General features: G+C 49.0%; 1 protein-coding gene across 1 annotated transcript in view; it reads left to right on the top strand.

Moving 5' to 3' along the window:
• The window catches only part of LOC144754214 (E3 ubiquitin-protein ligase TRIM39-like), a 256,583-nt gene that overhangs the window by 206,536 nt on the left and 25,261 nt on the right, over positions 1-24,786 (top strand). The gene's annotated exons all lie outside the window — the stretch shown is intronic.

The following is a 24,786-nucleotide window of genomic DNA, read 5'->3' as shown; positions in this document are numbered from 1 at the left end:
ACCGCTCCTCAGTGCTCACCTCCAGCTATGCTCTGAAGTCCTTGTGTCTCCAACAGTCCGGTAGGCCAGTGTCTAGGCCCCGCTACAACTAGCTGATCGGATGGGGGTGCTCCGTCCCCCAGGCCTCAATCATGGCTTCAATATTATGCTCCGCAGCAATGTGCCCACTGCATCGGACCCAACCAGCCACCCACTCGAGCTAGCTGGGCCTCTGGTATCCCGCCTCACGGCGGTGAGCCTCAGCGCACCCCGCAGGTCCCTGGCACTCCGCCTCCGCTTGCCCCAATGTGCTGCTCTCCCCTCGTAATGGCAACTCCGAAGCGCAGCCGCAGTTTTTAACTGGGCGCCCCCGGGCGCGGTAGGCTCAGGTCCAGGCCTGGCCGGCCTCAATTCACTACGTCCTGCAGGTGGCCTCAGTCCCAGATGCGGGCCGTCGCATGCTGAGTTCCAAGGGCGGGGGGGACCCCACTTCCCACCGGGTCAGCGAGGCCAGGGCACTCGGCCCACTTAGCAGGTCCATAGCCCATATTGAGCTTCGTCATCGGAGGTCCCTGGTAATCACCTGGTACCTAGCACCAATCCAGAAACAGAAATCAACAGGCAGCAAGGGTTGCCTCCCCCGGGCTCTCCTCTGTAGTGCAAACAATCCTTCTCAGGGGTATCTAGTCTCCACCCCTTGTTTGCCGGCCCCTGACTAAGGCAGTCCGCCATGTCGCCTGCGCCAGGCCACCCGGTTCTCTGCCTTATTTTACGTACGCCTTCTGGCTCTACTCAGCCACGTCCCTCCTATCTGGTTGGGGTCGATACAGGGGGCACTCTTGTTGCAATGCTGTTAGTATGTACTTCGATTATACAGCATGAGGAAGGATAACTGACGTGTCGGCCGGGAGCTCTGGGGAAACACATCCAGGATGCTCTGTTGCCTGGCCATAATAAACCCCCCCACATGCTTCTTATTGGCTTGTCCATATCCTTTGCACTGTGTTCTGGTGCTGTGTGGGTGTGGGAGAGTGTGTTGAATGAGAACAGCCTGCTAATAGTTGCACCGCTCAGCAGCGTTTTACTTGTTTGTTTCATTACCTACCAAATACTTGGTTTTACCTGTGCCACCTTGGCCCACAGTGCTGCTGAAAAGTGTTATAAATTCCTGTGTGCGCACATTCTTGATATTGTTGTGACCTAAGGTGGACCCTAGAAATGTGTGTATTTAAATTGTGCTATTTGCCAGGGTGGGCACAGATCTGACTACATATCGCACTGCATTCGGGTGCTAGGGTAGAATAGGATTTTTCCCTAGTAAACTGTTAGCCTTAGTACTGCTAGTGATATTTCCAGGTGTGATGTATGCCCAGAAATACATGAAGTGCATGTTGTGTTAATTAATGTGTGTGTTGAATACAATCTTTATTTACATTAAAAAACAAAATTGATCGGCCGTGCAATGTCCTTCCTCCCAGGGCCACTGTGGGAGGAAGTGTCCAGCCAAAGAGCCAAATGGGGCTCAGTTAATCAAATACTTAAAGTCTGCTTGTCTCTCACTCAACACAAACATGGCAGCCCAGTTATCCCCCAGGAGTCTTGGTATGAAATACAAGTACTACAAGGAACTGTCAAAAGAACAATTTAAGCAAGAACAAAAAAGTCTATATGAAACTATTGGTATCATATGAATCCAACATACTCGAATTGAGCATCTTCAAAAAAATGTGAATGCATATAGGCGTTGTTAAGAATGCGGTTTCTGGTTGGCTAGAGTATGCACCTCAGCGAGGCAGAACCCACCACTGTAGTCAGGGCAAGGGAGTTACACACTGAAAATAACCCCTGCTCACCCCCTTGGTAGCCTGGCATGAGCAGACAGGCTTATCTCATAGGGACGCAATAGACACACCACAAAAGAGACTCTACACAAGGTTATATAAAATATCCTTAGTATCATTCATTACAACACATTAGATCACAATCACATATATCACTGCGTGCCAAGACACTTGTCATGACGTCACACAGAATCACGTAAATCACTTTGCCAATCAGGCATTTGTCATAACAGTACAGGAGTGAAAGCACTGCTGCCTGCACTCAGGCGGTGCAATGGTGAGCAGTTTCTCGATCCCAGATAAGATATGGGCACTCACTTGCACCCCAGTCGGGACCCTTGGGGTGCGGCCTCTCAAAGCTGCCTGGCTAGAGGGCCACAAGGGTTTCTTCCTCTGTTGGCTGGCTGCGCACTGATCTGATGCTAGGGTGGCCAACTGGCATGGGCGCTAATTCAGGACGGTGAGTGCAAAAATTCAAGACAAAGGGTCAAAATTAAGGACAAAAATTCAGGGCAGGACGGTCCGTGAAATTTATGGACGGTTGGTCATTCTATCTGGTGCTGGTGTACGCTTGCAACTCTCTTCTCTCCCTCAAGAGTGACCTTGCTCTCCTTCCCCGACAACTCTTGGTGAGGTGCCGCTGAGGCACTTGGTGCAGCGTCTTGCTTGGGGGTGGGTCAGCGATGGGCTGCGGTCTTTCTTCCGGCCGCTTCTCCCAGGTTGGCGGCTTCAGCTGGGTGCTTGGCAACGCATGGGACGCCTACGGTACTCGCTCTGCTCCTGAGCGACTGCCCTTGAATCCAATGACCTCTCGGGTTCCCGCAAAATGGGAGGGGCTCAGCCCAGAACTCGGGCCCACGGCGGTGTGCTGATTTTACCAATGCACAAGCAAATGCAAGGGCTTTCCAGGGGATAAAGCCCTCGGCTATTTTTAGTAAAGCTCAAAAACTCTCGGGCACTAATGCTGTCCCACACACGCTTTCTCCAAAAGCATAAGGCATAAGGCAACGGTGGCTCCCAAGGCAACGGTGGCCCCAAAGCAACGGTGGCTCAAACCCATTTGTCGGGATATGGGTACTAGGCATTCAAGTGAAGCATTCCGCATTTTAATATCCGATACCCGTACATTATATGTCTGTGGTCTATCCAAGTTCTTATTGTGGACATGGTCCATTAGAGCAAAAAGGCTTGCGTTAAATGTTTAATTCTCTTGTTTTATATTCTACTTTTTTTTTAAAAGTTTTAAAACGTGTGCTCCTAATTCTAAAAGAAAGTTTGTCTTTGTGTAAATGTTTTTTATATCATTGTGATGCTTTTATGATATGATTTTATTGAAATAAAGCCTTTGAACTTGAACTTGAAAAGCATAAGGGGCAACAGGCCAGCACCCAGGGCAAGCCAAAAAGCCCTGGGAGATTACTGGGGGCCCGAGCAGGAATCAGGCTCAGGGTAGCACACAAAGGCAAAGACCATATGGCGGTTCCCTGGTAGCCCAGCAATCCTCTGGGGCAGCATACAGAACCAGCAGTGTCTGGTTCCAAGTCCACACAGGGTCTTCTTCCCTTCTTGGGGTCACAGCCCCTGTACTTATAGTGCCAACGTCTTTGTTCTGGGGGCACTTCAAGCACTATATTGAAGTGCACAACACCCCATTCACATTGTAAGCCCAGGTCCCAGACACACCACAGGGGGGTGGAGCCAGCATTTTAAAAGGCAAGCACAGCTCTATTCAGGTGCAGGTGCAACTCCCTCCACTACTCCAAATGCAGACCAGGCCTATTCAGGTGCAAGGGTAACTCCTCCTGCTACTCTAAATTCAGCTACGCTCTATTCAGCCTGGGTTTGAGTCACCCAGGAAAGGCAGGGCACACCTCAACCCCCCCCTTGTGACTGGCTGGAGTGAATGCACATCCCTTCTCTCCTGTCAGTCAGGACCAGGCGGTCAAAACACATCCAGGCAGGGCACAAAGACACATAAGCACACAGAAATGCCCACTTCTAAAAGTGGCATTTCAAAAATAGTAATAATAAATCTGCTTTCATCAATATGCAGGATTTATCAATACTATTCCAAACATACCAAACATGGTCACACTACCCCTCTCAGATCAGAAATTACCACTGAAGCACATATCAGGGAATTCCAAATGCAAACCTATGAGAGGGCAGCCTCACAGCAGTGAGAAACCAAATAGGCTGTTTGTCACTACCAGGACATGTCACAATTATAAGGCATATGTCCTATCTTTTACCAACACAGCACCCTGCCCATATGGATGTCTAGGGCCTACCTTAGGGGTGACTTATATGTAGTATAAGGTGAGTTTCAGATGTGGCAACCACTTTACATGCCACGTCACAGCGGCAGTAAACTGTGCATGCAGGCCCTGCAGTGGCAGAGACCTGAGACCGGCTTGAAAGGCTATTTCGGTGGGTGGCGCAAGCAGCACTGCAAGCCCACCAGTAGCATTTAATTTACAGGCCCTGGATATATGGGATATCACTGTACAAGGGACTTAAAAAAAAATAAAAAATGCCAAACAGGTGTAGACCAATTTTACCAGGTTTACAAAAGAGAGCACATGCACGTTAGCACTGATCAGCAGTGATAAAGTGCCCAGAGTCATAAAACCACCAACAACAAGTCAGAAAAAATACAGGAGGCAAGGTGGCTCATGACCCAGGGGCAGTTTAAGACTTCTCCAGCCTACGAGCTCCAAGAAACAGCAGAGGGAGACTGGTGAAGCCACGTGGACTCCTAGGGAGAGGTTCTCCAGTCAACGAGCTCCAAGAAGCACCAGAGGGAGACTGGTGAAGCCACGTGGATTCCTAGGGCGAGTATTTTAAAGTCAACAAGCTTTAAGAAGCACCAGAGGGAGATTGGTGAAGCCACGTGGACTCCTAGGGTGAGGCTTCTCCAGTCACCGAGCTCCAAGAAGCACCAGAGGGAGACTAGTGAAACCACGTGGACTCCTAGGGAGAGGCTTTTAAAGTCAACAAGCTCCAAGAAGCACCAGAGGGAGACTAGTGAAACCACGTGGACTCTTAGGGCGAGGCTTTTAAAGTCAACAAGCTCTAAGAAGCACCAGAGGGAGACTAGTAAAGCCACATGGACTCTTAGGCGAGGCTTTTAAAGTCACCGAGCTCCAAGAAGCACCAGAGGGAGACTAGTGAAGCCACATGGACTCCTAGGGTGAGGCTTTTAAAGTCAACAAGCTCCAAGAAGCACCAGAGGGAGACTAGTAAACCACGTGGACTCTTAGGGCGAGGCTTTTAAAGTCACCGAGCTCCAAGAAGCACCAGAGGGAGACTAGGGAAACCACGTGGACTCCTAGGGAGAGGCTTTTAAAGTCAACAAGCTCCAAGAAGCACCAGAGGGAGACTAGTGAAACCACGTGGACTCTTAGGGCGAGGCTTTTAAAGTCAACAAGCTCTAAGAAGCACCAGAGGGAGACTAGTGAAGCCACATGGACTCTTAGGGCGAGGCTTTTAAAGTCAACAAGCTCTAAGAAGCACCAGAGGGAGACTAGTGAAACCACGTGGACTCTTAGGGCGAGGCTTTTAGAGTCACCAAGCTCCAAGAAGCACCAGAGGGAGACTAGTGAAGCCACATGGACTCCTAGGGTGAGGCTTCTCAAGTCACCGAGCTCCAAGGAGCACCAGAGGGAGACTAGTGAAGCCACATGGACTCTTAGGGCGAGGCTTTTAAAGTCACCGAGCTCCAAGAAGCACCAGAGGGAGACTAGTGAAACCACGTGGACTCCTAGGGAGAGGCTTTTAAAGTCAACAAGCTCCAAGAAGCACCAGAGGGAGACTAGTGAAACCACGTGGACTCTTAGGGCGAGGCTTTTAAAGTCAACAAGCTCTAAGAAGCACCAGAGGGAGACTAGTGAAGCCACATGGACTCTTAGGCGAGGCTTTTAAAGTCACCGAGCTCCAAGAAGCACCAGAGGGAGACTAGTGAAGCCACATGGACTCCTAGGGTGAGGCTTTTAAAGTCAACAAGCTCCAAGAAGCACCAGAGGGAGACTAGTGAAACCACGTGGACTCTTAGGGCGAGGCTTTTAAAGTCACCGAGCTCCAAGAAGCACCAGAGGGAGACTAGGGAAACCACGTGGACTCCTAGGGAGAGGCTTTTAAAGTCAACAAGCTCCAAGAAGCACCAGAGGGAGACTAGTGAAACCACGTGGACTCTTAGGGTGAGGCTTTTAAAGTCAACAAGCTCTAAGAAGCACCAGAGGGAGACTAGTGAAGCCACATGGACTCTTAGGGCGAGGCTTTTAAAGTCAACAAGCTCTAAGAAGCACCAGAGGGAGACTAGTGAAACCACGTGGACTCTTAGGGCGAGGCTTTTAAAGTCACCGAGCTCCAAGAAGCACCAGAGGGAGACTAGTGAAGCCACATGGGGCCCGATGTAGGTCGGTCGGTAACGGCCGAAAATCGGTATTTTCGGCCGTTACCGATCGGAATAGAGACAACGGGATGTAGGAGGCCGAAATCCTGCGAAATCGGCGATTTTACCGAATCGGAAAGTCACCGAGTCGGTCGGATTCCGAATCGGAAAAAAGTAGTAATCGGAAAAAATCTCCGATTCGGTAGATTACCTATTCGGAGATTTTTCCGATTCCTACTTTTTTCCGATTCGGAATCCGACCGACTCGGTGACTTTCCGAATCGGTAAAATCGCCGAATTGGTATATATTCTGAATCGGTGAAAATCCGATTCCATGCGAAAACCCTAAGATTGAGATGTAGGTAAGCACAGAAATACCGATTTTGCTCCAAATTCGGTATTTCAGAGTCGGAAATTACCATGGATTGGAATCAGGTGGTAACCAGGTGCAACCTATAAAAAAGGACCCAAAATGCAGTTCTACTTGCAACATGGCAGCTTTCTATGTCATAGCAAGACGGCTACGGCTACAGCAGGAAGGAGAGAGGGAATGGCAGAGAGAGGAGCAGGTGTACAGGCAGAGGGTGACCCTGTGCATGCTGACAGATCCAGAGATCCTACAGAGGTACAGGCTGGAGGCAGACACCATCAGAGACCTCATCAGGGACCTCCAACCCCTGTTGCAGCACCCCACCCCAAGGGCACATGCAATCCCTGTGCAGGTGCAGGTGCTATGCTGCCTACACCTGCTGGCGTCTGGCAGCTATCAAAGTGTAGTTGCTGTGGCAGGAGGGGTGACCCAGAGCAGCCTGTCAAGGTTCTTCCACAAGTTCCTTGATGCCATGATCCAGAGGATGGCCCACTACATTTCCCTCCCTTCCACCCATGCAGAACTGGCACAGACAAAAGCTGAATTCTATCAGATGGCAAGATTCCCCCACATCATTGGCTGCATAGATGGCACACACATACCGATTTGCCCCCCTGCTGACACCGAATACGTATACCGCAATCGGAAGTCACGGCACACCATAAATGTGCAAGTGATATGCAATGCCAAGTGTGTGATCACTGACCTGGTTGCAAAGTTTCCGGGGAGTACCCATGACTCCTATATCTTCCAGAGTAGCGGAATTTATGCACGGGTGATGGCAGGGGAATTTGGCGAAGGATACCTCCTAGGTAAGACACAGTGTCAGACCCCCATAACCAAAATTGCAGTGTGAAATACATGTATGCATGTGAGTAATGTTACCCCTTCTCCTTCTAGGCGACAGTGCATATGCCCTACGCTCGTTCATTCTCACACCTTACCTCAACCCCTCAACACCCAGCCAAAGGAGGTACAACCGTGCCCACAAAAGCACGAGGAACGTAGTGGAAAGGACCTTTGGCATCTGGAAGAGCAGGTTCAGATGTCTGCACAAGAGCGGAGGTGCAAGGCAATATACCCCCATCACCTGCTGCAAGATTATTGCTGTCTGTGCAATGTTGCACAACCTTGCAGTCAGGAAAGGCACTGAGGTAGAGTTATCCGACTACGAGGACCCTGACGATGACAATGCTGTCCCACTACCACTACCTGCTGGAGTCTCTGCACCATCTGACGGCAGATACAGGCGTCAGGAGATCACAGACAACTATTTCTGAGTGAGTACAGATGCACAAACAGGTCAATGTATGTGTTCAGAAATTAAATTTAATAATGTTGCATCAACGTTACTGCACTCATGTGCAACAAAAGAAAAGTTAAACAACAAGGGGTAGGAATGTCCAATGTCCGGGTTGCCTCACCCGCAGTGGCAGTCCTATTTTTTGCTGCGCTTAGCAGGCCCACTGGGATGAACCTCACCCCCTTCAGAATGCCCTGCAGCCTCAGCTGAGCGCCTGCTGCTCCGGCGCGGCTCTGACGCAGCGCTGGCCGGGCTGCTGCGGCTGCTGCTGTCCCCAGCCTCGCCCAGGACGGGATTCACTACGGTGTTGGAGATGAGTAGTGTCTCCATGGCTGTTGTTATACGGCCCATGCCCCTAGTGACCTCGGACATGTTCTGTGTGAGGCTGGCCTCCATGTTTGCCCCACGTTGGCATAGCTGGGCAGTCGCAGCCGCAAGGCGGTTGAGTGACCTGTTCGTGACTCTTGCATCCCTGCGACGACTCAGCTCATGGTCATCCAACCTGTTGCAGAGCTGGGTGATGGCAGTGGTCATTCGGCCAATTGATGTTGCTATTTCCTTGTTGCTGTCAACGAAGGTCTTGAAGCCCTGTGTCATCTCACCCATCTGCAGGTTGTGCAGGCGCAACTGGCGATGGCAGGCCAGGATGGATTTCGCCTGCATCCTCTGTATTGTGACCATGCTGGTCTCCAGCCCTGCGGAGACGCTGCCTCCCGGTGCTGGTATTGGGCTGCTGGTAGCACGTGGCCTACGTGGAATTCTGCTGCCCTGCTGTGTGTGCTCTGGTGTCGCTGGTGTCACGGGGTCTTGTGCAGGAGCCTGACCCGCTGCCCCCTCCATGATGACTAATGGAGCTACTATTCTCCTCCGGGCCGGGGAAGTGGCAGGTGCAGGGTGGCTCTGTGGTGGTGTGTTCTCCGGGGAGAATACCAATGAGGGCGACTGAGACTGAGACAGTCGGGGGGAGTGTGGAGTTGTGAGGGAATGTCCTGTGTCCTCCTCATTTGCCAGGGCACAGCTGTTGTCCTTCTCCTCCTGTGCTGCTGCACTGGTGCTTGCCACCGCCGCACTGGCTGTTGGTGCTGGAGCTGGTGCTGGAGCTGATGCTGCTCCCCCGCCTGATGGTGCCCCTAGGTACAAAGAAGCATTTGTCAAGTGGGTGCTAATGTGTTCCAGTCACAACTATTAAAGCATTGCACATCTCATTACAAACACGTTGATGCTGTATTACAGTTATTTATCTCATGCTTCTGCTGTGGCATTTTTGGTAACTTTTGCTGAGTACATTTAGCAAGATGCATTGCTCATGTCTGTTGCTAGCAGTACTGGCCTGGGCTTTGGTTGTGCATTGGGTCTGTAGGGGAGGTGTCTGGTATGGTGTGTCAAGTTGCGCATGCTTCTTACCTGTAGCTGTAGCTCGGGATGAGCTATCCAGGTCCCCAATTCCCACGACACTGGCCCTCTCGATGGTGGTCGCCACTAGTTCCTCCAGCTGAGTGAGGGGTGGCGCACGGTTTGTTCCTCCTCCAGTTAGTCCAGCCTGCTTGTGCAGGTCGGCCAGTTTGCGCTTGGTCACGCCACGGATGTCATAAAACCTCTTCTTGAGGTCGTATAGGCTCCTGTGGGTGACACCAACTGCATTCACTTTCTCCCCGATGTCGATCCACAGCCTCCTCTTGGTGCTCTCCGGGACAGTCAGGGACTGCCTGCCATATAGCTGGGTGTGCACCCTCACCACCTCCTCCACCAAAGTTTGTAGCTCCATGGTGCTGAATTTAGGATTGCGCTTACGCCCTGCCTTCTGGCTCTCTGTGCTGGTGTCCATGTCTCTCAGGGATCCTGCTCACAATGCTGCTCTCTCTGTGTTTGCTCAGCTCAAGCAGCTTTCCAGAAAGTTCTGATGAGTTGCACCTGCCTGGGTTGCCACACCCTGTGGGGGAGGGTGCTTACAGCTCATTGGCTGATGTCTTCAGTGTCACTCAACCTGCTCGGCAAAACGGCATTCTCCGAATCGGTATTTTCCGATTCGGTATTTTCCGAATGTGTTCGGTAAATACCGATTCGGAATGTATAATGCCTTCCTATTGGCCTTTCGGCCCATGGGGCGTATTTATTATTCCGAATCGGCGTTTACCGATTCGGTTGGTTCCGCTTTTTTTTTTTTCCGATTCGGACTTGTCCGACCCGGCCTATACCGATTCGGTACGTATCGACTCTCGATACCGAATGCTACCGATTCGGTATTTTTCCGATGATTATTTCCTACATATCATTTTCCGATTTTGAAATACCGATTCGGTACGGATCGGTATTTTAAAATCGGTAAATGCGTTTTACCTACATCGGGCCCATGGACTCCTAGGGTGAGGCTTCTCAAGTCACCGAGCTCCAAGAAGCACCAGAGGGAGACTAGTGAAGCCACATGGACTCTTAGGGCGAGGCTTTTAAAGTCACCGAGCTCCAAGAAGCACCAGAGGGAGACTAGTGAAGCCATGTGGACTCCTAGGGTGAGGCTTCTCCAGTCACCGAGCTCCAAGAAGCACCAGAGGGAGACTAGTGAAGCCACATGGACTCCTAGGGTGAGGCTTCTCAAGTCACCGAGCTCCAAGAAGCACCAGAGGGAGACTAGTGAAGCCACATGGACTCCTAGGGTGAGGCTTCTCAAGTCACAGAGCTCCAAGAAGCACCAGAGGGAGACTAGTGAAGCCACATGGACTCCTAGGGTGAGGCTTCTCCAGTCACCAAGCTCTAAGAAGCACCAGAGGGAGACTAGTGAAGCCACATGGACTCCTAGGGTGAGGCTTCTCCAGTCACCGACCTCCAAGAAGCACCAGAGGGAGACTAGTGAAGCCATGTGGACTCCTAGGGTGAGGCTTCTCCAGTCACCGAGCTCCAAGAAGCACCAGAGGGAGACTAGTGAAGCCATGTGGACTCCTAGGGTGAGGCTTCTCCAGTCACCGAGCTCCAAGAAGCACCAGAGGGAGACTAGTGAAGCCACGTGGACTCTTAGGGCGAGGCTTTTAAAGTCACCGAGCTCCAAGAAGCACCAGAGGGAGACTAGTGAAACCACGTGGACTCTTAGGGCGAGGCTTTTAAAGTCACCGAGCTCCAAGAAGCACCAGAGGGAGACTAGTGAAGCCACATGGACTCCTAGGGTGAGGCTTCTCAAGTCACCGAGCTCCAAGAAGCACCAGAGGGAGACTAGTGAAGCCACATGGACTCCTAGGGTGAGGCTTCTCCAGTCACCGAGCTCCAAGAAGCACCAAAGGGAGACTAGTGAAGCCACATGGACTCCTAGGGTGAGGCTTCTCCAGTCACCGAGCTCCAAGAAGCACCAGAGGGAGACTAGTGAAGCCACATGGACTCCTAGGGTGAGGCTTCTCCAGTCACCGAGCTCTAAGAAGCACCAGAGGGAGACTAGTGAAGCCACATGGACTCCTAGGGTGAGGCTTCTCCAGTCACCGACCTCCAAGAAGCACCAGAGGGAGACTAGTGAAGCCATGTGGACTCCTAGGGTGAGGCTTCTCAAGTCACCGAGCTCCAAGAAGCACCAGAGGGAGACTTGTGAAGCCATGTGGACTCATAGGGTGAGGCTTCTCAAGTCACCGACCTCCAAGAAGCACCAGAGGGAGACTAGTGAAGCCAAGTGGACTCCTAGCGTGAGGCTTCTCCAGTCACCGAGCTCCAAGAAGCACCAGAGGGAGACTAGTGAAGCCATGTGGACTCCTAGGGTGAGGCTTCTCAAGTCACCGACCTCCAAGAAGCACCAGAGGGAGACTAGTGAAGCCATGTGGACTCCTAGGGTGAGGCTTCTCCAGTCACCGAGCTCCAAGAAGCACCACAGGGAGACTAGTGAAACCACGTGGACTCTTAGGGCGAGGCTTCTCCAGTCACCGAGCTCCAAGAAGCACCAGAGGGAGACTAGTGAAGCCACATGGACTCCTAGGGCGAGGCTTTTAAAGTCACCGAGCTCTAAGAAGCATCAGAGGGAGACTAGTGAAGCCACATGGACTCCTAGGGTGAGGCTTCTCCAGTCACCGAGCTCCAAGAAGCACCAGAGGGAGACTAGTGAAGCCACATGGACTCCTAGGGTGAGTCTTCTCCAGTCACCGAGCTCTAAGAAGCACCAGAGGGAGACTAGTGAAGCCACATGGACTCCTAGGGTGAGTCTTCTCCAGTCACCGAGCTCTAAGAAGCACCAGAGGGAGACTAGTGAAGCCACATGGACTCCTAGGGTGAGTCTTCTCCAGTCACCGAGCTCTAAGAAGCACCAGAGGGAGACTAGTGAAGCCACATGGACTCCTAGGGTGAGTCTTCTCCAGTCACCGAGCTCCAAGAAGCACCAGAGGGAGACTAGTGAAGCCACATGGACTCCTAGGGTGAGTCTTCTCCAGTCACCGAGCTCTAAGAAGCAGCAGAGGGAGACTAGTGAAGCCACATGGACTCCTAGGGTGAGTCTTCTCCAGTCACCGAGCTCTAAGAAGCACCAGAGGGAGACTGGTGAAGCCACGTGGACTCCTAGAGTGCAGATTATTTCCGCTCCTTCGGTCTCACAAGGTCTGGCTCTTAAAATAGCTTCTGTTATGTTGCAGAAAGTTTATTGAGCACACTGTCATCGAAGGGCTTCTTTGAGCTAAAGAACCATTATGATGAAGAGATGACAGGTGAGTTAGCTTAGAAATGGACTGAAAAGCAAGGTTTTAAGTTATGTCTAAAGCACAAATGAGAAGGGACGCAGCTAAGATGTGAGGAAAGAGCATTCCGAGCTTTGGGGCCAAAACAGGGAAAGCACGACCAGTTTTACAAAATGCTCTAATCTGGGAATAATAAAAAATTCGCAGGAAGGCGAAAGAAGCGTTTTGGAGGAAGAACAGGTTCTTATGCATTGATATATGCTTAGGGGCTGTACCATGTAGTGCATGATGGACTAGGCAGAGCACTGTGAAGGCGACGCATGTTTGAATGGGAAGCCCATGACGAGCTGTCAAAGAGGGGTAACTTGGCAATGATCAGGTGGCAGGGAGAGATGTGGGCTGCTTGGTTTTGAATTGTTTGAGATCTCAGCAGCAGTATTGATTTGAGGCCTAAATATGCAGCGTTGCAATAGTCCAGTCTTCAGTGGATCTTGCTGTGCAGTGACTGCAGACACCACAAAAGGTCAGTTAGAGGTAAAAACAGATTCTTTTTTTTTTTAACACCTTGCCTGCGGCGCCGACTCTCCCCCGGTGCTGAACATTCCAATCGCGGGTGTGGTCGTGACGGAACCATTCCGTCATCCGCATAGCTCAACGTGAGGCATGACGGAATGGTTCCGTCACCAGCATCGAAGGGGTTAATAAATCTTTTTATTATTGTTGGCATGTTGTAGATGACGAAAACATACAATTATAAGAACCATAAATTCAGTCGCATGAAATGCAGTTGTTAAGGACAGCTTCTCATCAACACTGTATCTCTCGTTTGTTGACATTCCATGAGATCTACCTCCGTAGCCCGACTTACAAGCAAAAGCAACATAATATGTTCCCAACTAGTGAGGAACCCACCCCCCCAGTTGCACCAGTGTCGGCATCGTCAGCTGCCGATGGTGTAAATTCATGTTCATTGTCCCATAGATCCAACCCATAGTAACACCCCCATGGACCCCATATTTTATAGAATTTTCTGGGGAGCCCCTGCTTGCAAATGTAGTACATTCAGAGGCCTGGTCCATCCCTTCTCCATTCCTGTGTCGTGGGGCTTTCCTCCGCCTCCCACCTTCTAGCAATGTCTCGCTTGACCACTGCCCATCCTAATGCAGCAAATAGCAATTGGGCCCTATTAACAGGAGGACAAAACCAGGGTCCATTGGTAGCGGTACCTCCAAAATCATCCCCAGTTCCCCAATGGTAGCCTCCCGGTAGACTTGTACCGCGGGACACGCCCATATCGTGTGGTAGAAGTCATCCTTAAAGTCCCTGCATTTAAGACGGTGTGGTGTCTGTCCCTTACCCATTTTCTGTAATTTCTCCCTATCGTAGTATATTCTATGCAGGATTTTATATGGGATGAGACGCAATCTAGCTTTAATAGCAACCTCTTGGGGGTACATTAGGGCCGCCTCCCAGTCAACATCCTCTAAGGTTCCTATGTCCAACTCCCATCTCTCCTGCAGTTTACCCAGATTGTCTGGCATATTATTGTTTATGGTTTTGTACGTAACCAAAACAGCTTTTTCTATAAGCTCCTATTGCAGCAGTCTCCCTTTTAGTGGTGCAAATTCAGGTATGTCCATGCATGAAATGCACTGCCAAGCGTGGCGTAGCTGTGCATATTTAATAAATTGTGATCTGTGAAGCTCGTTCTCCTGACTGATTGTGGGCCATAGTTTATGTTCAACATTTTTCAAGATGCCACCTATCGTAGACATGCCCAAGAGGTTATGTAGCTGTGTATGAGGCACCATTAATTCCTTTTCCAGCCTGTATGTAGGGTGATCCTGTGCCCGGTGTAACCATTCATTTATTGGAATTAGATGTGCAGCCCGGTAGTAGGCCTCTACATCCGGCAGCATGATCCCACGATTGTAGGGGTTACTCTGTAGCGTTTTTAATGTGATTCTTGGGGGACCTCCTTGCCACAGAAGGGACAGGATATAGCCCTCCAATCCGGTGAACACCAACCACAAAAGCGGGTGATACATGTTTTGGAGAGCATAGAGTAACTGTGGTAGCGTTATCATTTTAAAAATGGCTGCTCTCCCCAGCAAAGAGAGGGGGAGGTCCCTCCACCTCTCCGCATCTTGTTTACAGATTTTTGTAGGACATTCCCAAGACTACGGAGTCTACACGACTCTCTAAGTGGGGTGATAAAAATATCAAGGTACTGAAAGACTTCAGGAGCCACTCTCAAGTCTCCGAGTAAAGGCAACCATGGCTGGCTCTTGCCAGGGCAATATAGTGTGAACTTATTCCAACTTATCCTGTATCCAGAGTGTCTCCCATATTCCTCTATGGTATTAAATAGGACAGGAATAGTGGTACCTGTGTCTGTGACATAGAGGGGAATCTCATTGATGTAGAGGGAGATCTTTTCTTCTTCTTCGTAAGTGGGGGCTATCCTAAACCCTCGAACTTCCGGATGACACCGAATGCCACAGGCCAGCGACTCAAGAGTGAGCGTGAAGAGAAGCAGAGAAAGGGGACATCCTTGCCTCGTCCCCGGCCAATGAGGAAGGCTGTGGACAACAACCCGGTAACTCTAACTGCAGCGGTGGGCATAGTATATAATAATGCTACCCAGCTTCGGAATTTAGGTCCTATGCCGAATTTAGACATTGTTATATTATGTTAACACAATTTTGATAGCGCACTAATCCCCTTGGGTGTCTAGGCGCTGACGGACCGCATACTGTACAGAGAGCTTCATTTTTTAATAGCCATGTTTTAAGGTTTTTCCTGAACTCTATCAGAGTAGGTATCTTCCGGGAGAGAGTTCCAGAGCCTAATGGTGCTACGACTGAAACTCCTCTCCCCCAGTTTGTCGTCCTGATTCTGTAAGTGGGCATCAGGAAGGCAGTAGTTGTCTATTGGGGGAATACCAGTTAAAAATATGACAAAGATTTGTGGACCTACTCTGTGTAGTGCCTTATGTGCTAAGCACAGTGCCTTAAATTTCACACGTTGAGCTACTGGCAGCCAGTGCAGCTTTTGAATTCCGGCCCTACTGGACTGATGTTTGGGGACATCTAGTACCAGTCTAGCAGCAGCATTCTGTGGAAATGGCCAGTGCACAGGATCAAATGCTTTTTCCACTTCCAGTGATAGAAATATGTGCAGTGATTTGCGGTCCCTTACCCACATCAACCTGTTATAGTTCCTGCAGAGGTTTAGTCTGGTGGCGCGTCCCGGCATCAAACCTGATTAGGCATTGTGAGTAAGCAAAGTAATATGTCTTAGGAGACGGATCACTAGAACCTTTGCTAATATCTTTACCTCAGTATTCAGCAGGGAGATGGGCCAATATGAGTTGCATCTATTATGTGGTTTACCGTCTTTATATATTACCACTATTGTTGCAGACCGCAGATCGGGGGGTACTCTTCTTTGTGGGCATCCTGGAAAAGACTCAGAAGGTGGGGGCCCAGGACATCAATGCATCGTTTATACAACTCTGCTGGTAGCCCATTAGAACCAGGGGTTTTCCCATGTCGTAGTTTTGTCACTGCCTCTTATATTTTCATAAGGTCAGGTCAGCCTCTAGTTTTTGCACCTCTTCAGCTCCAATCACCGGGACCTGAAAGCCACCAGATATTCCCCTGTCTCCATATTGCTGCTAAGTGGGCAAGCTGTATAGAATTCCCTGAAGTAGTCTGCAAATTCCCTGGGGATGTGAGTGTCTGTGGTGTGTGTTACACCGGGGTTATCTACAATGTCCCTCACCCATCTGGGCTGCTGTTCTTTCTTATTGAGCCAAGCCAATAACTTCCTACCTTGTATCCAACCCCATAAAGGCGATGTAGCATTGCCAATCTCTGCTTGCTGACGTTATCCATGGCCATGTCTCTGTATTCCTGTCTCAGGGTGTCGAGTTGCCTGGTTGACTTGGGGTCGTGATCATGGATTGTCTGTCTTTCGAGGCGCAATATCTATTGTTCCAGTTCTTCCAGTGATTTGACCCTTTCTTTCTTTTCCCATGCGTTTCAGTTTTGGGCCTTATATCCCTCCCACACCGTCACCCTGTAAGGAATAATTGTAATTGTCAAGAAATTATATTTCTGTATCCTCCCATATTCCCCTGAGTAACTTACCAACTGTTGAATTGAATTGAACTTACCATCTCGCAAGTTCCAAGTATTGAGGCGCCACCCTGTACAATGGTCATGACCCCAGGTTCCCAGTCTCACCGTGAGTGGAGAGTGGTCAGAGTGACCCCTTGCCAGATATTCAGCCTGTCCTACCTCACTTATTTCATCCCGGGAACAAAGACATAGCCTAACCAAGAGTATGCATTGTGTGCCCCAGAGTAGTAGAGTACTGCCTAGCTTGGGGATGGCCTTGTCGCCACAGGTCAGCAAACCCTAGAGTACTAGCAAAACGGGACAAAAGGGTGGTAACCAGAGAGTCTGCATTGTCTCCAAATCAGTCAAACAATGGATTCATTACATCATTAAAATCCCCATATAATGTAAAGGGTTGAAGTTGCTTCAAGCAGAATGTCTATGATCTTGCTCAGTGTGAGCGGTTGGAGTCTAGGCTGCGCATATGTGCATATCAGGGCTATGTCTCTCCTTCCCCATTTTCCCATGACCCCTACATACATGTGGGATCTAATCATTGTCTTATAACCCAAAAGGGGGAGATTTTTTGATTAGTATAGCCACGCCCTGTGACACGGTAGAATATCCTGCATGCGCCAACACCAGCTAGGCACCTAACCCAGAAATCTGCACAGTGCTCCCTGCAGATGTGTCTCCTGGAGGATCACTTTGTCTGGTTGTAGCCTCTTAATATATTGGGTCACCAACCCCCTTTTTTAATTTTGTCACCCAGGCCATTGACATTCCATGTCAACACCGTAAAGTCCGGTGTCTTGGCTAAGCTAGATGCAGCCATGGGACATGATCTTCCCTCAGTATCACCTATGGTGGACATGTTCTGAATACCTTTGTGTACCCTTAGTGGTCTCTGTCCCTTAATGACCCACATGACTAACAAACAGAAACTATAAATTGTATGCCGGTGAAGATGGAGAGGTCTGTTGTCCACCTCCCATGAAATAACACAGTGCCCAACCCTGTAGCACTTAGAACATATGAACCATTCAACAATGTTCGTCAAGGGGATTCTCCAGCCCTAAGCTAGGGGTGTTTGGAGCGTGAGTTATGAATGTAGAGAACCAGCTGCTGGTATTTAAGTGCCAGTTACTGAATCTAACGGGTCCGGGTCTGACGGTTAGTTCAATGCTGATTGTCTGCCAGCCTCTCTGTCCTGCTCCAAGGCAGAGATTGCAGCAACTAGTGGGAGCAGGCTCTCTACCCCACAGGACATCCCAGTTTCCTCCAACTCCGAATAAGTGTCTGGTAATTTGGTCTCTATCGCAGTCTTATTATTTTCATAGGCCTGGTCACCTTCTGCATCGGTAAGGTATCTCTTATCTTAGGTCTCTGGGTATAGGGTGTCCCTCCACTCATGTGTCCCAGTTTACGTTTAGTCCTGTGCTTCCTCCGCACCTTGACCCGGGGTCTCACCCCTGGGCGTTTTCTGCGGTCTTTCCAATGCGGATTCTTTTGGAGGGCGAAGGACCGGCCTCGCCTCTATCCAGGCCCATGCGTCTTCGGGGGTTTGAAAGAAGTGTGATTTTTCTAGGTAGATGACTTTCAGTTTTGCAGGAAAGAGAAGCATGTTTTGAACGTGTGAGGACTCTGAGTTTTGCTTTAACAGAATTGGAGGTCCATCACTGACGTTGAACCTCGCGGCTGTAGTCAGGATATACCATGAATTTTTAATTTTCGTGCCTGACCCCACCTTTATGATGCATTTCCCGCAGTATCATGTCTCCTTCTATAAAGTTAAGAAACTTCGCTACAATTGTTCTAGGATGGGCACCTGGCTGCGGTCGTGCACTCAGAGTGCAGTGTTCCTTCCTCTAAGCCAAAGCAGGCAGAGAATTACTTGAGAGAGTCTTTGACCCAAGTCGCCAGACACGCAGGCACGTTAGTCCACTCCACTCCTTCTGGGAAGCCCACAAAGCCACAGTATATCGGAGTTTGTGCTGCGGAGGTCAGTCACCCCTTTCTGGAGGTCCTTCACCATGTCCTCCACCTCCGAGACTCGAGTATCCACCTTTGTCACCCTTTCTGACACCTTGCGCAGGTCTTGACCCAAGAATGCGACTTCTGAGCATACCTCTCCCATTTTGCCTTCCAGCGCTTATCTTGAGCATTGTATTGCCTGGAGTAACACAACTGCGCCCAGCATGGGTTGCGTGGCCTCTGCGACTTCCGTCTGTGGGGCCAGCACTTTTGTAAAGCGGTCCATCTTTCCCTGTCAGGGGTGTTTGGGGTCTTTGTCTTTTGCCATCATCGTGGTTGGGCAGTAGTTTTGGCTGTCCCTGGGAACGATTTCATGCAGGGCTACTCCCTATGGCAGCCGGAAGCCAGGTGTGTGGGGGGAACCCAACTGGTCGCAGGGGCCAAGCCAGAAGGAGCCAACTGCCCAATTCTCTCCGTCTTGGGCTCCAGGCAGAGGTATCCACAGTCATATCTTGCCGATCGTCTCCGTAGTGTTATTCTTGGTCATCTGTCTGTTTTCAGCTTCCCCCTCACCACTCCCCATGGCAACCGATATCACCACGTAAGCTGATCAAATGAGCAATATGACAGGGAAAGCGTGCGTCTTCTGGGGGATCAACATAAAAACCTGTCGAGTCCCCATGCCGGGCCCTGGCCCAAAGTTCTCACCTGCCAACAAGGGTAATCCGCCTTGGACTCTTGATGGATTTGCAGTATGGACCAGACTTACATCCCCATTGCCACTGGCTCGGGCTGTCTTCAGAGGTCAGCCAATGTTTATCTGTGGCCTCGGGCTCCCCCCTCTTTATTCTTCTGCAGCAGCCCAGTGAATCTGCTGTTTTGTCAATTGTGGCCCCCTTTCTACACCCCATCTCAGCGGCCACACCCGGTGCCTGTCACGCGGCCCCCCTCGCCACATAACAGCGCGTAGGCCCGGGGGTCTCTTACCTCAGAACATCGAAGAAAGGAGGAGAATGGGGGGCCTCTCCAGTAGTCACCCCTCTAAGACTGTGTATCCGCAGGTCGCCAGCCTCGTTCCTCTTGGGCACCATGACCTCTTCTGGGCAGGGGCCATCCTGAGGTTCCCCGGGCCCATGCCTCCTGCAGTTTGCCTGCACCACCTTCTCTCCAGGGGGGCAGCCACAGGCGGAGCTTCAAGGGTAGTCAAACCAGTCGGGCCGCCATCTTGCAGGGCGCCCGTCGATTTAGCCCTGCAGCAGTCCGTATTGTTTCAGCTGGCCTGGCAACACAGGATCGTTCGTTTCCCGGCCAGCTGCATATGGTCACCTCATAGGGTCAATCAGTGGTCCACGTGGCGCATTCAGGATGGCAGGATTTCTGTAGGTTTGGTGCTCCGGTAGGAGCTCAAGGCAGACGTGCCATGCATGTGTCGGGCCATGCCCTCCCATAAAATCAGATTCTTGAGTGCTGATCTGTATTAAGGCATCAGTATGGAATCCCAACCTTTTTACAGTTTGGCAGGGTGGGACAAGGAAGAACATTGGAAAAAGATCACAGAGAAACGTGCAAATGTGAGGAGCATTTGCCAGTGGTGAACCATGCATCTCTAATGTGAACGGTTCTTGCCACACTGACCGCTGAATCTAAACAATATCTGTGTATCATCAGGGTAGGTGTATATTCTAAGCCTTATGTTCATATAATGGTAGTTAGGAATACCACACACAGATGGTTTAAAGATTGACAGAAAATGGCCAAGTGACAGACCACTTTTTTCGATTCCACCAGAAAGAACGGAGATGGACCACTTGACCATCGTCCCACCTATACTGGCTTCATAAAGTTCCTGAATCAGTAGATAATGGTGGACAGCGTCGAATGCTGCTGATGTAGAAAAATCAGGCCGTTCACACTGTCGACATCCGCAGCCATTTTAAGGTGATAAGCACTACTAAGAGACAGTCCTGATTATCCTATTTGAGCAAAATGTGTCATGTCGGGTGTTAATAGATTCTAGGAAAGTGCAAACTTGCTTTTCTGAGGAGAATTCAATACGTTTTGCTGCTGCTGGTAAAATAGAGACAGAGTGAAAGTTATAAGTAGTTCTTAGCACAGACTTTTTCGAAAACAGGGAGAAAATATCCTTTTTTTTTTTTTAAAGTTGCATTACTTGTATTTGTGACAGATTAAAAATGTTGAATAGTACATGATCAATAGTAGATTTTGGAGGATGAGAAGAATCCACCAAGTCTTTGCACAGTCTATGAGAAATTTAGTTAGAGTAAAGTGATTCATCCAAGTTTGGTTTACAGTCATGGTTGCACCTCCATAAATTCTATAGACATTTTCTATTGCGTTAAGAATTGTTTGACTCATCAGTGAACCAAGGAGAGGGTGGGATTTAAGAAAGAAAAGGGTATAGCTGTGGAGCTCGAGGCCAGATGTACGACCTTACTAATTTGAGAGTCACAAATTGCGTAATTTGCGACTCTCAATTTGCGACTCACAAATAGGAATGTACAACAGTGTCTCAGACACTGTTTGCGATTCCTAAGGGGGTTGCAAATTGCCTACTTCATTATTATTCATAAGGCAGTTGCAATTTGCGCCCCCATTAGGAATGGCTAGCACTCGCAGGGATGTTGGCCTGCTGGGGTCAGCAGACCACCATGTCTATGACTGCTTTTTAAATAAAGCAGTTTTATGTTTTTTAAAGCAGTGTGTTTTCCTTAAAGGAAAATGGGATGCATTTAAAAAAAGAAAAATGAAACGTTACTGTTCGTGGGACCACTGCCTGCTCTTAAAAAATATTTTGAGTGGCAGTCACAAAGGGGAAGGGGTCCCCCTCCCTGCTTGCGAGTGGCTTACCACCTACTTGAAGTAGGTAGTAAACTGCAAGTGTTTTGAAACCGCAATTGCGGTGGCAAAACAATGGTACATACCATTGGGACTTGCTATTAGGAAGGGATGCCCTTGGCACACCTTTTCCTAATAGCGAATCACAAACCCTATTTTGCGAGTTGGTAATAGGTATCCGACTCGCAAAATAGGGTTTGTAAATGGGCTAGACCTATTTTGCGGTCGCAAACAGGCCGATTTCCACTTTGCGCCAAGACGCCTATGGGCAATCGCGCGCTTTACAAATGCACAAATCAAATCAAATCAAATCAATCAAATCAAAAATAAGTCGTATATCTGGCCCTAGGTCTTTTATTAGAAACAGGTGTTCAGCTGCTAAGAACCAATGGATCTGAGAGCAGTAGGGTGTAAAACATGTCGCTAGATAATTTAATATGGGGATTCATCTGTATGAAGGATTGGAGAGTAAGGTTCAAAGAAGCCCAGATTCTTATAAAATGTTCTTGATCTTTGTACACATCCTGTTGTCTCAAAGGCCAGGCTCGGTTGTAACACTCCTGTAGTGTCACAGGAGCTGGCACTGTTGTACCCTCATGTGACTCTGTTGTAACCTCCTGCACTCTAATGAGGCCTGGCTCTGTTATACCTCCTCCTGTGATCTCACTAGGTCTTGTCCTGTTGTACCTCCTCCTGGGGTCTTACTGCGGTTTGAGCTGTTATACCTCCTCCTGTGATCTTACTAGGTTTTGAGCTTTCGTGCCTCCTCCTAGGGCCTCACAATGTCTCCCTCTATTGCACCCCTCCTGTAGTCTCACTAGGTCTAGTACTGTTATTCTTCCTCCTGTGGGCTCACTAGTTCTTCCTCGGTTGTACCTCTCCTTCATGCTCTTGAGGGTTCATTTGGTTGTGCGCCCCTCCTGTGGCCTCACTCATCATGGCTTTGGGACAGGGGATGCTCTCCTACGGATCCCTCACAAGAGGAATGCACTGGCAGATCCTAGGGATGCCTCACAGGAGGAAGGTGCATGTAGATCTTGTGGATACCTCAGTGGATGAATGCACATGTTGATCCTATGCATCTCTTACAAGAATGATGCACAGGCAGATCCTGTGGCTCTATCAGAGGATACAATACAGAGGCAGATCCTTTAAATCACTTACAGGAGGCATGAACAAACACATCCTGTGGATATTTTGGAGGATAGCATACATAGGCAGATCCATTGGATCCCCCATTGGTGAAATGCACAGATAAATCCCATTGATGCCACAGACTAGTTTAGCCAATGATGAAATGAAGAATCCTAAGAAGTAACAGTGACTTGAGGTTATAGCGCATAGTGTCATAAATGTTCCTCTCTATAGAGGTAGTAGGGTGCACTAATCCCATTTAAAGTTCTAGAGCAATCGAGAGGCGGTTTGCCATAACAGATGTTGGGTGCTTATTCATGCAAGGTTCTAAAGGAATGATGACAAGGTTTGCAGTGGTTTCCCTAGATTCTAGCTGCGAACCAACTCTCAGAAGAGGGCTGGGAGAAGGGTCCTTAGACAAGGTTGGGCTGGTTGTACCCATCATATGAGCTCTCAAGTCCTGGCTCTGTACTAGTCCTCCTGTAGTCTCACAAGGCATGGCTCTGTTGTACCCTCTTCTGGGGACACAAGGGCTTACCCCTGCCCACTGTGGTCTCACTGGGCCTGGCCCTTCTCTCTCCTCCTTTGGTCTCACAAGGTCTATCTCTTGTGCCACCTCCAATGATTGCAGAAGGTGCCGCTTTTTCGCTCCGTTTTGTTCTGTTGCAGAAGGTTCATATAGCGCGCTATCATCAGAGCCTCTGTCAGCTAAGGAACCGTTATGATAAAGAGAGCCAACAAATGGACTGAAAAGCTACTTTTTAAAGTTATGTCTAAAGGGCGAATGTGGAGGGACAGAGCTAAGATGTAATGAAAGAGCATTCCAGAGCTTTGGGCCAAAACAGGGAAAGCACAACCACCTTTACAACTTTTTCTAAATGTGGGAATAATTAATAATTTGTAGGAGAAATTAGGAGAGTTTTGGAGGGAGAGTAGGTTTTCATGCATTAACAGATATGAATGAGCGAACAAATATGTATAAAGCAGAACTGTGACCTCAAGGGTACCATGTTATGTTTGATGGAATATGCAGAGCACTGTGAAGGTGATGCGGGCTTGAAAGGTAAGCTCATGATGAGATCTCAAAGAGGGGTAACTTGACAATGATCGGGTGCCGGGGAGATATGTGGGCTTCTTGGTCTTGATTTGCTTGAGAACTCTGCAGCAGTGTTGATTTGACTGCAATAGTCCAGTCTGAAGCCAGTCAGTGCAGATCTTCCTTTTCAGTGACTGCAGATACCACAGAAGGTCAGATAGAAGTAAAAACAGGTTCTTGAGTATCCATCTGAAATAAGGCATCAGTACGGAATCACAGGCTATTTACAGACTTCGATGGGATGGGACAAATAACAAAACTGAAGAGCACACAGAAAATTGCAAAAGAGAGGAGCATTTGCCAGTAATCAGAAAGTCTGTTTTGCCGGTGTCTGATGGCCCATGCATTATCTAAAGTAATTGGCTCTTTCCACACTGACCACTGAATCTAATCTACATTTGTGTATCATCAGTTGACATGTATTTTATAAGCCTGTGAGATTGGATAAGGGTAGCCAGGAATCTAACAGACACAGATGTTTTAAATATTGACAGAAAAGGGCCTGGAGATTCTTCTTTGGATTCCACCAGAAAGAACGGAGAGGGACGACTTGGCCACCGTCCCACCTTTACTGGCTTCATGAAGTTCCTGACTCAGTAGATGATGGACGACAGTGTTGAATGCCGCTGATGTAGTAAAGTTACCTCATTGACACTGTCGACATCCAAAGCCATTCGAAGGTTCGGCACTGCAAGGATAACATCTCTGGTGCTTATTAGATTCTAGGCAAGTGCAAAATTGCTTTGCCTCAGAGGATTCATTAAGCTTGGCAGCTTTTGGTAAAAAAGAGACAGAATGAAAGTTAAAAGTATTTAGAAGGATCTTATCCAGGTTTTTTCTAAAAAAGAGGAAGAACGTATCCTAATTTAAAAGCTGCTCGGGAATGACTTGTATCAGTGATAGATTAAACATTTTGCGTAGTAGATGTTCAGTAGTAGTTTTTGAGGACAAAATATCCAGTAAGTCATTGCACAGTTTTTGAGCAGTTTTTTAAATATTTATTTTTGTGTATTTTTGCCATCAAATTCCAAGTGTTTTAATTGCTTTTTTATCAAAATGGCAAAGGTTTACAGCAGCAGGGA

Source organism: Lissotriton helveticus, chromosome 5_1 (assembly GCF_964261635.1).
Source record: "Lissotriton helveticus chromosome 5_1, aLisHel1.1, whole genome shotgun sequence".
NCBI classification, from domain to species: domain Eukaryota; kingdom Metazoa; phylum Chordata; class Amphibia; order Caudata; family Salamandridae; genus Lissotriton; species Lissotriton helveticus.
The sequence above is the reverse complement of the archived record's forward strand: the minus strand, read 5'-3'. Positions and strand labels throughout refer to the sequence as shown.